The sequence below is a fragment of the Acanthochromis polyacanthus genome, chromosome 1, assembly GCF_021347895.1.
Source record: "Acanthochromis polyacanthus isolate Apoly-LR-REF ecotype Palm Island chromosome 1, KAUST_Apoly_ChrSc, whole genome shotgun sequence".
In the NCBI taxonomy this organism is placed as follows: domain Eukaryota; kingdom Metazoa; phylum Chordata; class Actinopteri; family Pomacentridae; genus Acanthochromis; species Acanthochromis polyacanthus.
Window position 1 is genome coordinate 11,457,671 of NC_067113.1, and position 15,750 is coordinate 11,473,420.

The following is a 15,750-nucleotide window of genomic DNA, read 5'->3' on the forward strand; positions in this document are numbered from 1 at the left end:
CGCTCCGTCTGGCCGTTGCTCTGGGGATGGAATTCTGATGATAAACTGACCTTGGCCCCTAATGCAGAACAGAATGACGCCAAACTTGAGAAGTGAATTGGGGCCCGCAATCTGAAACTATGTCCACCGGAATACCGTGTGAACGAAAAACATGCGTTACTAATAAATCAGCGGTTTCTTGGGCTGTGGGGAGTTTTGGCAGGGGAACGAAGTGGGCCGATTTGGAAAAACGGTCAATAATGGAGAGGATGGTGGTATTACCCTGTGAGGGGGGAAGGCCAGTAACAAAATCTAGAGCTATATGGGACCAAGGTCGTCTAGGGATAGGCAGAGGATGCCATAGCCAAGCGTAGAGGTCTTGTTCTGGGCGCAGACGGAGCAGGCTGAGATGTACTCACGGGTGTCTCGGATCATGGAGGGCCACCAGAACCTCCGGTGAAGAACTGCTAGCGTCCTGGAGACCCCTGGGTGGCAGAAGAACTGGCTGGAGTGGACCCACTGGAGAACGTTGGATTGAACGGAGTCCGGAACGAATAAGGTGTTGGGGGGACCACCTCCGGGGTCAGGTTGGTCATGCTGTGCCTGACGGACGGTGGTCTCAATATCCCACTTAAGGCAAGCCAAGTGGCGGGGGGACAGGACGGGTTCTGGGGTCTCCGGGGATTCCTCCTTAGTGTAGATGCGGGACAGGGCATCGGGTTTAACATTTCTGGTTCCAGGGCGATAAGACAGGGTAAAGTTGAATCTGTCAAAAAACAACATCCACCTGGCTTGCCGTGAGTTCAGACGCTTAGCCATCTGAAGATACTGGAGATTGTTGTGATCGGTCCAAACCACGAATGGTTGTTCTGTCCCCTCCAGCCAGTGTCTCCACTCCTCACAGCTTAACCACCAAGAGTTCTCTATTTCCCACATCGTAGTTCCTCTCAGCAGGAGAGAGCTTTTTGGAGAAAAAGGCGCATGGCTGGAGCTTGTTGTCTCCGCCAGCGCGCTGGGAAAGCACCGCCCCCACTCCAGTATCCGATGTGTCGACCTCCACAATAAACTGCTGGTGCGGGTCTGGCTGAATGAGTATGGGGGCTGAAGTGAATCGGGATTTCAGGGTGCAGAAGGTGGAATGTGCTTCCAGGGACCAGGTGAATTTACGGGAGGTGGAGGTAAGGGTGGTGAGGGGGGCTACAAGGGTACTGTAGTTCTGGATGAAGCGGCAGTAGAAATTGGCGAAGCCCAGGAACCGCTGCAGCTGCCTGCGATCCCCAGGCTCCGGACAATCCTCCACCGCCGCCACCTTAGCAGGGTCCATCCTGATCTTCCCCGCAGCGATGATGTAACCCAGGAATGACACCGTCGGCACATGGAACTCACACTTCTCCGCCTTAACAAATAGGCGGTTTCCGAGAAGCCGTTCCAGAACTTTCCATACATACCGACGGTGCTCCTCCAGGCTGCAGGAGAAGATCAGGATGTCGTCAAGGTAAACAAAACAAACCGGTTCAGGAAATCCCTGAGGACATCGTTGATCAGGTGCTGGAATACTGCTGAGGCATTGGTAAGTCCGAAGGGCATGACCTGATATTCAAAATGACCAAGGGGGGTATTGAAAGCCGTCTTCCACTCGGGTCCGTACCGGGTGGTAAGCGTTGTGGAGATCGAGTTTGGAGAATATAGAGGCGCCATGTAGTGGGGTAAATGCCGAGTCAATGAGGGGAAGAGGGTACTTGTTCCTGATAGTCACCTTATTCAATCCCCGATAGTCCACACAGGGGCATAATCCACCATCCTTTTTCCCAACAAAGAAGAATCCAGCTCCCACGGGGGACGTAGAAGGACGAATCAGACCTGCTGCTAACGAATCCCGGATGTACCCCTCCACTGTCGTGTGTTCAGGTTTGGACAGTTTGTAAAGCTTACCACTGGGGAGTGTAGCATCCTTTAGGAGTTCGATAGCGCAGTCATAGGGACGGTGGGGGGGAAGAGACTTATCAAAAACCTGGGCCAGGTCATGGTATTCAGCAGGAACGTTAGACAGGTCTGATGGTTTAACACGGGCCGAGGGAGCTGGACTACCGGGAGGTGGTGCAGAGAGCAAACAGTACGAGTGACAGGCTGGGCTACAGGTCAGGATTCTCCCCTGGCTCCAATCAATGTGGGGGTTGTGTAAAACTAGCCAGGGGTGCCCAAGGACCAGGGCGATATGAAGGTTTTGCTAAGTACAGAAAGTGATTGATTCAGAATGGTTACCTGCAATTCTGATGGTAACTGGGATGGTCTGGATCTGCACGCGGGCCAACTTTTGTCCATTCAGGGCTAGAGCACATAAAGGAGGGTGAATAGGCTCTGTGGGGATCTGGAGCTGACGAACTAGGGCTTCATCAATAAAATTTCCTTCTGCTCCTGAGTCCACCAACGCAGATATAGTGTATTGCTCAGACCCCCTTAAGAGCGTGGTTTGAACGCGTAGATGAGTCGAAGTGGAGGTCAAGGCAGTTCCGCTCACCAGGATTCCTCCAGTCACTGGCGAGCTGCGCCTTTTCCCGGTTTCACCAGACAACCAGCCGCGCAGTGTCCGACCTCCCCGCAGTATAGACAGGCATCCCGTTGGCGGCGTAAAGCCTTCTCTTCCTCAGAGAGGCGGGCCTGCCCGAGCTGCATTGGTTCTTCTCTGGTGGTAGGCTGGACGGGAGCCGAGGGAGACTGGCGGGTAAGAGAAGAAGGTCGACCCGGTGGGCTGGATCCAGAACGGAGGTCGCGAGGACTGGAGTAGGAGCAGCCTTGGGCTGGGGGGCGAAGCTGAGTGGTGTGGGAAGCCAGGGTTGCCTTTTCATGCCGTCGTTCCCGAAGGCGGTTGTCCAGACGGATGGTCAGGGCGATGAGAGCGTTTAAATCAGCAGCTTCATCCTTGGAGGCGAGTTCACCCTTTAAACGCTCGTTGAGACCTCGTTGGAACGCTTCCTGGAGAGTGGAGTCGTTCCAGTTACACTCCGCCACGAGCATTCTAAACTCCACCACATACTCTGCCACACTCAAACCTCCCTGGGTTAAATTGCTGAGTCGTTTTCCACCGTTCTGTCCTTGGACCAGGTGATCAAACACCCGTCTCATCTCCTCCACAAATGACTGGTACAAGCCACAGATGGGATTGTTGGATATTCACATCGCCCTCTCCCAGCGTCGCGCTGCCCCGGGGAGGAGACTGAGGGTGTAGGTGATACGTGACTCGTCTGTGCGGTAAGTGTTTGGCTGCATCCGGAATACTAGCGAGGTCTGCATTAAAAATTCTTGACAGGCACCCTGGTCGCCAGCATAGTGTTCTGGGGTGGGAACATGTGGTTCTCGCACTGATTCTGGAGCTGAGGCTATGGTGGAATGACAGGAGAAAGAACTGACGAGAAACTGACCAGGAACATTAGGAAATGTCATCTCATGGTTTTCCCATAAATATCTTTATTGGGTTATCAAGACAAGTTACTTGTCCAATCTATAATGATACAATTCACCCTTTTTCCTTCCTTTTTTGAAAACATCAACAACCGTCCCTCCCCTCCGAACTAGAGAGCCACATTTACATTTCAAAGCAAAAGCAATTAAAAACAAGTAATGATTATATAAAAATACAACTCTCTCTCCCCCCTAAAGGAAAAAAACAGGACGGATGAACGTTAAACAAAACAAAAAAAGATGTCAAATAAAATTACAAAGGAACTTTTAGAGGAGATTCAAAATGTTTAAAAGCACACAAACAAAGACTGACTGTAATAAATTGTGTATGTTGTGTCTCGCCTCCTTAATCACTGGACTACTTCAGCATCCTGACTGAATAATAGAGTGAAAAAGAAAAAAAACAGGATTAATTAGGAATTACATCAATTTATCTTGAGTAAATCAATCTATCTCAGTCATCTAAGGAAGAGGTAAAATTAAATAAGTTAAGAATGGGATTCTAAGTTTTATAAAACTTGTCAGAGCATCCCCTAATACAGTACTTAATTTTTTCTAGATGTAGGAATGACAACAGATCTTGTAGCCAAGAGTTTGAGGGAGGAGGGTTATTGTCCTTCCAGTGGAGTAAAATACGTCTACGGGCTACTAAAGATGTGAAAGCGATAAGATTGTTTTCCCTGTTCGTAAATTGTGTTAATTCTTCAGACACTCCAAAGATAGAGGTTAAAGGGCTCAGAAGCACAGGTTTGTTTAAAGCTTTTGAGAGAGTGTTGTAGAAAGATGACCAGAATGAGCTTAGTCTCAGGCAGGAAAAAAAACATGTGTGTATGACTTGCTGGTGACAGATGACATCTGTCGCAAATATCACTTGTATTAAAGAGTTTTTTAAGTCTAGCTTTGGAAAAGTGTATCCTGTGTAGGACTGAATTACTGTCAGACTGGCACAGGATGAAGTGGAGTTAACCCTGTCAATGGCCCTCTGCCACCATTCATCTGACAAGACACTGCACAGCTCCCTTTCCCATGTTTTCCTGGTTGCCAGTGGGGATGATAATGTTGACATAATTAATTTTACCAGAGTTGAAATGAATCCACGTGCTGTGGGAAGAGAAAGAATTGTATCAATGAGAGTGTGAGGGGGTTTGTGGGAGAAATTGGGGAAATTACAGCGGACAAAATCTCTGGTTTGAAAATATCTAAACAAATGCATTCCTGGAAGGGCAAATTTAGTTTGGAAGCTATCAAAGGAGATAAAAATGTCCTTATCGAAAAGTTGCTCAAAATTAATCAGCCCTTTCTCCTTCCGTTGTAAGTTGTGTCTAGTGTAGGGGGTAGGAATAGATGGTTATCATAGATGGGCATTTCTGGGGAAAGGGAAGTGATTATAAAGTGCCGTTTAAACTGTTTTAGGATTTTTATAGTAGACAAGACAATTGGATTGGAGGAGAATTTTGTAGGGTGTCCATTTATAGGGGCACATATTAAAGCTAGTAAAGAGATGGATTTGCATGAGTAGGCTTCCATCTGACACCAGTCTGTATTGGAGGAGTTATACCAGCTATAAACCTTTTGGATATTGACTGACCAGTAGTAAGCTTTTTTTTTTTTTTTTTAATGCTTTGGGTAGGTATATAGGTAAGCACTGAAAAAGAAATAGAAATTTGGGTAAGACATTCATTTTAATAGAATTGATTCTACCCAAAAATGACAATGGAACGGTATTCCAGCGTAGTAAATCTGATTTAACCTTTTTAACCAGTTTTGCTTTGTTATATTTATACAATAAAGGAAGACTATTCAATATATTAATGCCTAAGTACTGAAAACTAGCAAGGGCTAATCGAAATGGCAGTGTTTGAGCTGGGATCAATTTTGCTGCATTATTAAGAGGGAAGCATTCACTTTTGTTAATATTCAATTTATATCCAGAAAAGGAACCAAATGTCTTTAAGATGTTCAAGATCTTGTCTATGCAAATGCTGGGGCTTGAGACATAGAGTAAGAGGTCATCGGCATAGAGTGATACTCTGTGCTCAAACCCATTCCTATAGATACCGGTGAAATGTGGTGAACTCCTAAGGGCAATGGAAAGTGGCTCAATCGCAATGGCGAACAATAATGGTGAATAGCGGACATCCTTGACGGCAGCCGCGTGATAAAGGAAAAAAGTCGGACTGTACTGAGTTAGTTCTTACACTAGCAGTTGGGGTGCTGTATAACAATTTAATCCACAAGATAAAATTCTGACCAAACCCAAACCTATTTAAAACTGAAAATAAGTAATTCCAGTCCACCCTATCAAAAGCCTTTTCCGCGTCCATTGAGATTACAAATTCCGGGTCTTGTGAATCAGGTGTGGACATAATTATATTAAGTAGACGGCGTATATTTGAGGATAACTGCCTGCTCCTTATAAAACCAGTCTGGTCGTTTGAGATGATGTTTGGTAGATAGGGGTTGAGGTGGTTGGCAAGGGTCTTGGCTAACAGTTTTATGTCACAATTAAGTAGACTAACAGGTCTCCAGCTGTTGCAATCTTCCAGGTCTTTATTTTTCTTTGGATAGCAACTATACAGGTTATCAGAACAGCTATAACCTGTTCTGATGAAAACTGTACTCGCTTATGCAATAAAATAGCTGTACCTCTTGAACAGCTATTAAAACTGGAGTGGAAAGTCTTTCCAATCCAGGGTTTTCATAATCTAGTGTGATCACATAAACGGAGATGGGTTTCTTGGAGGAACACAATGTCTGTTTTCAAATTCTTGAGATGCAAAAGTACTCTTGTCCTTTTAATAGGACCGCCAAGACCCCTGACATTCCAGCTCGTGAACCTGATAGTCTGTAGCATACACACGTGGACAAAATTGTTGGTACCCCTCAGTTAAAGAAGGAAAAACCCACAATTCTCACTGAAATCACTTGAAACTCACAAAAGTAACAATAAATAAAAATTTATTGAAAATTAAATAATCAAAATCAGCCATCACTTTTGAATTGTTGATTAACATAATTATTTAAAAAAACAAACTCGTGAAATAGGGCTGGACAAAAATGATGGTACCCATTACTTAATATTTTGTTGCACAACCTTTTGAGGCAATCACTGCAATTAAACGATTTCTGTATTTGTCAATGAGCGTTCTGCAGCTGTCAACAGGTATTTTGGCCCACTCCTCATGAGCAAACAGCTCCAGTTGTCTCAGGTTTGATGGGTGTCTTCTCCAAATGGCATGTTTCAGCTCTTTCCACATATGTTCAATGGGATTCAGATCTGGGCTCATAGAAGGCCACTTTAGAATAGTCCAACACTTTTCTCTCAGCCATTCTTGGGTGTTTTTGGCTGTGTGTTTTGGATCGTTGTCCTGTTGGAAGACCCATGACCTGCGACTGAGACCAAGCTTTCTGACACTAGGCAGCACATTTCTCTCCAGAATGCCTTGATAGTCTTCAGATTTCATCGTACCTTGCACACTTTCAAGACACCCTGTGCCAGATGCAGCAAAGCAGCCCCAAAACATTACTGAGCCTCCTCCATGTTTCACCGTAGGGACAGTGTTCTTTTCTTCGTATGCTTGGTTTTTGAGTCTATGAACATAGAGTTGATGTGCCTTACCAAAAAGCTCCAGTTTGGTCTCATCTGTCCAAAGGACATTCTCCCAGAAGCTTTGTGGCTTGTCAACATGCATTTTTGCAAATTCCAGTCTGGCTTTTTTATGAGTTTTTTTCAGCAGTGGTGTCCTCCTTGGTCGTCTCCCATGAAGTCCACTTTGGCTCAAACAACGACGAATGGTGCGATCTGACACTGATGTACCTTGGCCTTGGAGTTCACCTTTAATTTCTTTGGAGGTTGCTCTGGGCTCTTTGGATACAATTCCAACGATCCGTCTCTTCAATTTGTCATCAATTTTCCTCTTGCGGCCACGTCCAGGGAGGTTGGCTACTGTCCCGTGGGTCTTGAACTTCTGAATAATATGAGCCACTGTTGTCACAGGAACTTCAAGCTGTTTAGAGATGGTCTTATAGCCTTTACCTTTAAGATGTTTGTCTATAATTTTTTTTCGGATGTCCTGGGACAATTCTCTCCTTCGCTTTCTGTTGTCCATGTTCAGTGTGGTACACACCTTTTCACCAAACAGCAGGGTGACTACTTGTCTCCCTTTAAATAGGCAGACTGACTGATTATGAGTTTGGAAACACCTGTGATGTCAATTAAATGACACACCTGAGTTAATCATGTCACTCTGGTCAAATAGTTTTCAATCTTTTATAGAGGTACCATCATTTTTGTCCAGGCCTGTTTCATTAGTTTGTTTTTTTAAATAATTATGTTAATCAACAATTCAAAAGTAATGGCTGTTTTGATTATTTAATTTTCAATAAATTTTTATTTATTGTTACTTTTGTGAGTTTCAAGTGATTTCAGTGAGAATTGTGGGTTTTTCCTTCTTTAACTGAGGGGTACCAACAATTTTGTCCACGTGTGTATCTCTCTGATTTATGTCAATCATAGAATCAGTACCAAAATATCAGTCTACTAAGTGCTCTGGTAAGATGGTGCCAAATCAGTTACAAGAGGCAAAGCATCCACAACACACACAAAGCAAACATAAGCAAAAGGAAAAGAATACTCCTCTAACAAAGACAGACAAAAAGAAAAAAAATGTCCCAAACACAACAAGAACAGATGTCTTAATGGCACCTTCAGATTCAAACAATCCTTAGATATTTGTCCTAACCTCACCATTAACATTGATGAGCATGCAGGAATTACTGCTTTACAACCAAATAATAGCTGGAATTTGCTTCCTGTTCCACTGTGAAAAATTGTACACCTCAGATATTTAACAACACGGCCATTTCTGCCTATCTTAAACTAAAGAAGGAAAACACAGCAAAAAACAACAGTTTTTTACATTCAAAATCGGTGCAAACTAATGCTGATTCATAGCAAATAGAAATAGAGAAAGAATAATAACAAAACTTTAAATGTCGGGAGCTTAGTTGTAAGTTTTGGAGGTAAACTCAGCAGGAAAGTGGTGCTGAGACCTCTGCTTCACCTGTGTAACCTTTACTGTTCCTTTCATTTTGCACAGACATCGCTTAACAGAAATCAACTGTGTTCTCGACAAGTATGAATAACAGTAAAACGCAGCATCGGGTAGATGGATCTGCGTATTTTCCAGTTCACAGAGTACACCGTAAAAGTTAAAGACATGAAAAGAGACTTCATATTTTCACTTACTGCGGAGATCACGGTGGAAACACTCCGCTTCATCCGGAGAGTCAAATATGCGAGTCTGTCCATTAACAGTGACCCGTAACCGCGCAGGGTAGATCAGACCGAAGCGTATCCCATCCTTATAAAGGAGAGATTTCACTTTGTTGAATGATGCCCGTTTTTTGGCGAGTGAGGCACTGAAATCCTACATCAGATCCTTATGAGATGGCCCTGGTGTGAGATGCTTCGTGTTTTCTTCGCCCATAGCAGTAATCACTCCTTCTCGATGTATCTATGAAAGCGAACAAGAAAGGCCCGGGATCCCTGTGCTGGTTTCGGTCCAAGGCCGCGGAGAGCTCGGTATAGTTCAAAGGTAGTATCCGGTAAAGCGTCTCTGGTCACCTCCTTTAAAAGTTCAATCATGAAACAGCGAGGATCGGTCCCCTCTGCTCCCTCGGGGATGCCAATCACACGGAGATTCTGCCGTTTGGACCGAGATGCCAAGTCCTCAATGGCCAGCTGCAGCTTTTCGTTAATCTGAGTGGTGGTCTCCACCTTGGACTTCAGTGTAGCCACTTCTTGCTGCAGAATCGTCAGGTCGTCTGAATGGGATGTGAGGGCCGTCTCCATTGCAGATATGGTAACTGTGTGTGAGGCAACGGTGTCGGTGATCTTTTGTAGAGATGTTTGTATAGGAGCCATGGCAGTGTTCAGGGAGGTGGTGAGCTCACCTGTCACATCTTTGCGGAGTTTCTCGAGTTCAGCGATGAGCATGCTCAGAGTTAATGGCTGGGCTCCACCTGTTGCTGCTGTGCTAGTATCTGCTTTGCTAGCTTCTTTATCTTGCGGGTTCGGGCTGGAGTGTTGTGTCAGCTGAGGCTGACTTTTGCCGCGGCTTCCGTGGGATTTACTCATTTCAGCTCCAAAAATGTTACGCTGACAAAGAATTTATTAAAATAGTTTGGGTGTAAATATTTAAAGTCACATGTTGTCAGGGAGCAAAAACCATGCGTGTGATCACTCAGCCGCTATTACCGGAAGTCCCCCATCTCATGGTTTTCAGTTGCATTTGTGTCATCCAGCTGTGCACGCTTCATTGTGCGAGTCATAGAACAGAGCCTAGACACCTCAAGAAACTCAGACTCATTCTTTTCAGGCCCACTACCCACCAAAGGTGCATCAGTAATTACAGCAGGAGGAGAAACATGAGCCCACACTTGATCCCTTACTATTTCATTACCTAAAATCATTGACACACCATCCATCCAACTTCCACCTCACTCTGAAGCAGATCACAAGACAGCATCATCTTCTGCTGAGGTACCTGACCTACCCTCATGCCCATCCCAAGCACTGGTCTAAAAGAACCTGTGTAGGTGTCATCTGAAAATGGTAAACTGCTTGTTCTAAAGCAAAGCAGTCCCTCCTCCAGTGCATCGTCTGTGGCAGTAACTACAAACTTTGTCAGACTTACGAGCACCCTGTTGATATTTTGGCTCATTCCCAACGTGGAACAGGAATAATCCCTGTGTCTCCTGCCACTGTGGATGCCAGGAGACCAAGTGTCATCACCATGAGGTAACACATAATTATCAGAAAGTGCTATTTAACCTTTCACTTACTGAGATAAGTGGCAATGTGCTCTGGAACAGAATTCTTAAATTGCTCCAAAATCATCAGGTCATGTAGAGCCTCCAAACTGTCAACCTCAGCTACAGAAAACCAGCGGTCAAACCGAGTGGACAAATACCGATCAGGCAGGGGAAGTGAATAACAGTGATTATGGCTTCATCATGGCACCTGTTAGTGGGTTGGATTTATAGGCAGCAAAGGAATATTTTGGCCACAAAGTAATTGTTTCATAAAGTGATTTTATTTGTTAAATAACTGAACATATCTCCTACTTCATTGTATAAAAAAACCTGTGTTCCCTTCGGAGTTGTTGGCAGAGATGAAAGCAATTCCTTGGATGAAATCTGAAAGTGGCATTGTCAGCAAACGCTGGGCTATTGAGTGGATTTACATCTGCTCTGGCTCCAAACTACACCACACCTTTATTTTCCTCACTATGCCACACATGCACTTGTTGTGATGCTGATACTGTAACCATGTATGGGGCAGCCCTACGGGGGAGGCTGAAGTGAGGACTTGGTAAGACAATGTTCCTGAAACTGAAAACTACAATAGGTGGAGTGTTGCTAGCAGAACTAGCTTGATAGCTAGCTAGCTAGGTAATATCGTCAGCAGATGACGATTGTTTTTTGGATTTTGATTTTTTTGCTTTACCACCAACACTGCAAACTTTAAGGCAGAAAATCTATCCTGTACTAGATACATGATGAAGAATGGAACCTGGACTCTCTGGTCACCGTGGGAACTGCTGTCACCAAACCATCCACTGGAGTACTGGACTCAACTTTCTGGATGTCAGCGATAACCCAGCCGCTGAACACTGGACCCAACTGGGAGTGAAGCCAACGCCCTGGTAAGCTCCACTTCAAAACAGAAGGATTCATGGACTGGTACTGGTAGGGAAAGCTTGGTGGGGAGCTCCTCTGCCATCCCCAGGCACCTCGGAGCCACCAACAAGTTCTCCATTCTGGATTATGCTCCAGTCTATGCTGCCTGTACTGAACCACTCTGGTGAAGGAGTTTAGCTGGAAGACAAAGCTCCCCGTTTACCACACATTCCACATTTTATAATACTGAGCTCTGGGTAGTGAACAGTTAATGAGTTTGTGCACGCAATGCACCTGAAATGAGTTTTATCTGTAGGGTGGCTGGGCACACAACAAAGAAAAGCTCTGACATCCAGAGGTGGTTCAAAGTAGATTCACTGTTTGCTTAAGTAGAACTGGGAGCCAGCTGGGGTTGGCTCAGACATCTGTTTAGGATGCCTCAGGTGCTTTGATTTCCTGTGGAGGTTATTCTGGGCATGTCCAGCTCGGAGGAGACTCCAAGGTAGACCCAGAACCCACCGTTCTTCCAATCAGACATGCCCAGAAGAGGAAGCATCCTAATCAGATGGTGGAACCACCTCAGCTGCCTCATTTCAACATGAAGGAACAACAACTCCACTCCGAGCTTCATCTGGTTGTTTCAGCTCTTTACTCAATCCCTAAGGCTGAGTCCAGCTGCCCTAAAGAGGAAATTTTAGTTGGTTGTAACTGCAGCTGCATTGTTTCGGTCATGACAAGAACTCATGAGCATAGAGGAGCTGGGAGAAGAGATTGTAATGTAGATTTACGGTCTGTTACAATGCCCACATTACTGTTGATGCTGCGCCAGTTTATCTGTTCAACTCAAGACGATTTGATCAAATATTTGGACATATCTGAATCTAAGTGTCATCTCAAACTTCAAGGCTTCTCACAAGTAAAAAGAAGTTTGTAAAGACATTTTAACCTTTTTTTAAGAAATAAAGATGTTAAGCACATTTTATCACTCCTTAAGGCCCTGTAGGAACAATCTAACAACTTTAAGTGTCAGATGAGGCTTGACGAAGTTTATACATTCTATAAAAATCGTAAAAGTTGTAAAAACTCCACCACAGTTCATTTGTGTAATTGCAGCATGCAGTATCAAGAAGAACAGCAGTGTTCTCAATGCAAGACACCACAGCTGTGCTCACACAGAGAAGCTGGTCGTCAAATCAGAAATCTTGGCATTGAGCCACAAACATGGAGTAGTTACAGTTCATGCACATGTCTAGACATCAAGCTCGAACAAATCTCACCCAGACACTTACAAGAAAGCATAAATCATAGCCTCAGGAAGTCCTCAGTGTGGCACACCGTGTAAGGTTCAAAGAGTTCAGAAAAATGTTTTGCCTCCATGAAAAGTAACAGTGTGGGAAGGTCTACAGTTTCGTTCAGTATGTACACTACACATGTCAAACTCAAGGCCCTTGGGCCTCATCCAGCCCATGAAATAAGACTATATGTTTATCAGGACTGTGCCACTGGTATATAGTGTGGGAATATGGCCTTTTATATATTGTGATTTTCTTTATTTGCATGATTATTTGGTGTGTGGTTTATCTTATATTTTGTTGTGGAATTATTTGCTTGATTCTTGTGTTGGTTTTTTAAATTGCATGTTTTGTTGTGCTGTTTTTCTTTGCATATTCCTTTTTTCCCCCCTTGTTTTTAATGAGTTTAGGCCACACCCACTACCTGCTGGTGTGTATCAGAACAGACTGTGGACATTGGTTGAGCGCACCTGGTGCCAATCAGCTTGACTAACAGGGCTGAACCTGGGGCAATGACAGCAAATAAAAGGCACAATCAGACTAAGACCGAGGAGAGCCGGCAGGAAGCAGACAGAGCAGAGGAACAGGCAGCGCGGCGAGCCGCAGGGCGCGCTGCGGTGCAAGCCGCCGTGGCGAGCCACAGACAGACAGACAGGCAGTGCGGCGGCGGCAGAAGCAGCGGGGAACGGCAGCGTGCAAGGGGCAGCACGATAGATAACCGGGCAGAAGCGGCGGTGTATGACGAGCACCAGGGCGGACTACTAGGCTGAAACAAGGGCGCACAGCACCGGCACAGAGACAGGACGACCGAAGAGCGAGAGAGAGACGCACGGCAGCCGTAAAGTGGGGCCAGGTCTGGAACGCACGGCGGTGCTCAACGCGTGTTTGCGGCATACTGGGCGGCTTGGATATCGCCGCCCAGACCCGGTGAGTCGCTACACACGGGAGGGAGACGCGTGGGTCCTGTTATTACTTCCCCCACTGGCAGATCCTCTCTTTCTCCCAGGCTCCAGAGCCTGCGTGATCGCGAGGCGCAGCACCGTGGCCCCTGAGGACTGGAGAAGCTCCCCCTCAACCCCCGTCAAAGAAGGCCCCGCATGACGAGTCTAGTGGTCACCCATTCCGTAGTGACTTGATTTTAAGAATTTTTAGCTTGTTAACTTTTTATTGGTATTTTTATTGTTTATTCTTAAGTGTTATTTTTTTTAGATGAATAAATTTATTGGAATGAAAAAAATGGTTTTATCCTCTGTTGTTATGCTCTGCTCACCTCTGGGTTAAGAACCTCTTTTAAAACGGGTCCTAGTCCCTTACTAGGTGGCGTTGTCAGTTTTAATCGTTGTAATCCAAACTATCCAATTTAATTCTATTTTAAAAGCTTCAATCTGAGAGACATACCCCACTCGGCCGTGACAATAGTACATACTAGGGGTGGAAAAAAAATGGCGAAATAAGATTCAAAGACGCACGAAATAAAAAACGCGAAGGGGCGCCGTGCACCACTGAAACTGATGATTTTTGACCCTCCTTGCCTACCGTAGCAAAACATTTGCTTCAAAACGGAGGAAGACGAGGTTGAGGAATTAGCTGAAACTCCTTTGTCTAATAAATCGGTCGTGGCTTCCTATGTAAACGACAAGAGAACGGTGAGAAGATTGCGGATAAAAACAAAAATTGTGTGCAAAATATGCCACTACAGTTCGCCGTATGCTACAGCGAGTACAACTAGTTCACAGTTCAGACATTTGTAGGTCTAGATTGCAGCTCCTACGACTATTTGTTTTCCTTTTCATTCAAGAATGTAGTTATCCTGATTATTACAACAACAAAGCACTTTTTTATTGAGATTTTATGTTTATTTGCATTGTGGTCTATACAGGGGGGAAAAAAACTACAAATTTTTTTTTCAAAGAGCATTTATTTTTTACTGATGCATTTTTTTTTGTATGTCTGCATGAGGAAGAAAATAAAGAAAATTAGATTTTTGCATAACTTCCTACTGTTGGGATTTTCTTTAATCTTTATTTCATATGAGTATTTAGTATCGTTTCGTGAGTTGACCATTTCGTTACACCCCTTGTACATACACAACTGACACTACAACTCTCAGCTCGGAACCTAGAAAATGAAGTTTGAGCTTCTCAGTAATCCATTACCCAGCAGGACATTACATTATTCCCTCGGAGGATATTCCCACAGTTAGAAGTGTCCATGGTAAAACTCTAGAGCTGGTCACCAGTGACAGGAACCGGGGACTAACTACTGATGAGGACCTTTCTCTCAGAGTTCATGTCAAGAATCTAATGTCTAAATTAAAGGTGAAGCTCGGTTTTTACTGTAGAAAGAACTCATGTTTCTCCCTCAGAGCTTGGAAGCATCTGATGTCAGCTACTTTTTTGCCTCTACTTGATTATGGGATGTTGTGTTTGTGTGCTTCAACCAGTTGCCCTCAGTCCTGGACTCTGGTCTACTACTGTGCTCTGAGGTTTATCAATGGCTGTAGCCGCCTCATTCTCCAATGTGAGTTGTATGTTAAAGCTGTCATGTCTTCCCTGAATGTAAGGCGTTCAACACACTGGATGACTCTGGTCTGTAAGGCACTTTACTTGGTCCTACTTCTTTATGTATTTTTCTTCAGAGAACTGGAAGCTGTCATGTCCTACGATCACATGACATTTTGTGTCTCTCTGCTCCTCGTGTTCGAACTGAAACGGGGGAAAAAGCTTTCAGTGCCTCTGCCCCCTCTGCTCGGAAGGAACTCCAGTCTTAACTGAAACGGTCAGAATTTGTTTCATTGGAAGCCTTCAGCTCTATCTTCAGAAATCAACTACGGAAATCCCTCAAACAGTTCCTGTGTTCTTTGTTACTATAAAAATAACTCCTGTATTTTATGTATCTAATGACTTGTGTTTGATATTTTAATGTTTGTTGTTATTGTTATGTCTGTTTTTGTTTACTCTGGTGTTTGCTACTGCGTGTCTTTGCCAAGTCACCCTTGTGAAAGAGGTCTCGATCTCAATGGGTTTTTTACCTGGTTAAATAAAGGTTAAAGAAAAATAAAATTGTTACAATCAGTTTTACTTACTTCACTTGTGAGGGTTTTTAATGTTGTGGCTGATCACTGTATGTAGTGACTTTTTATTTTTAATATTTAATAATGATATGTTTGTTGAAAATGAAAGCGGGCAGAGTTGTAACTTCCAGTTTACTTGTATGTGCTCAGTAATGCCTTACTGTTACCTAAACTCAAGACACAGTGATGCACGAGTGTCTGTTTACTGGTTTGCATTTCCGTGCAACAGGGACAGGACTTTATCAATGGTTAAAACCCTACAAA

The 15,750-nt window shown here is 44.4% G+C and overlaps 1 protein-coding gene across 1 annotated transcript in view; it reads left to right on the forward strand.

Moving 5' to 3' along the window:
* Window positions 1–15,497, forward strand: part of adck1 (aarF domain containing kinase 1) — a 430,485-nt gene extending 414,988 nt beyond the window's left edge. Inside the window, exon 13 of the transcript XR_007938328.1 lies at window positions 10,994–15,497. The gene's annotated coding sequence lies outside the window, so the exon portion shown is untranslated. The remainder of the gene's footprint in view (window positions 1–10,993) is intronic.
* Window positions 15,498–15,750: the final 253 nt, after the last annotated feature.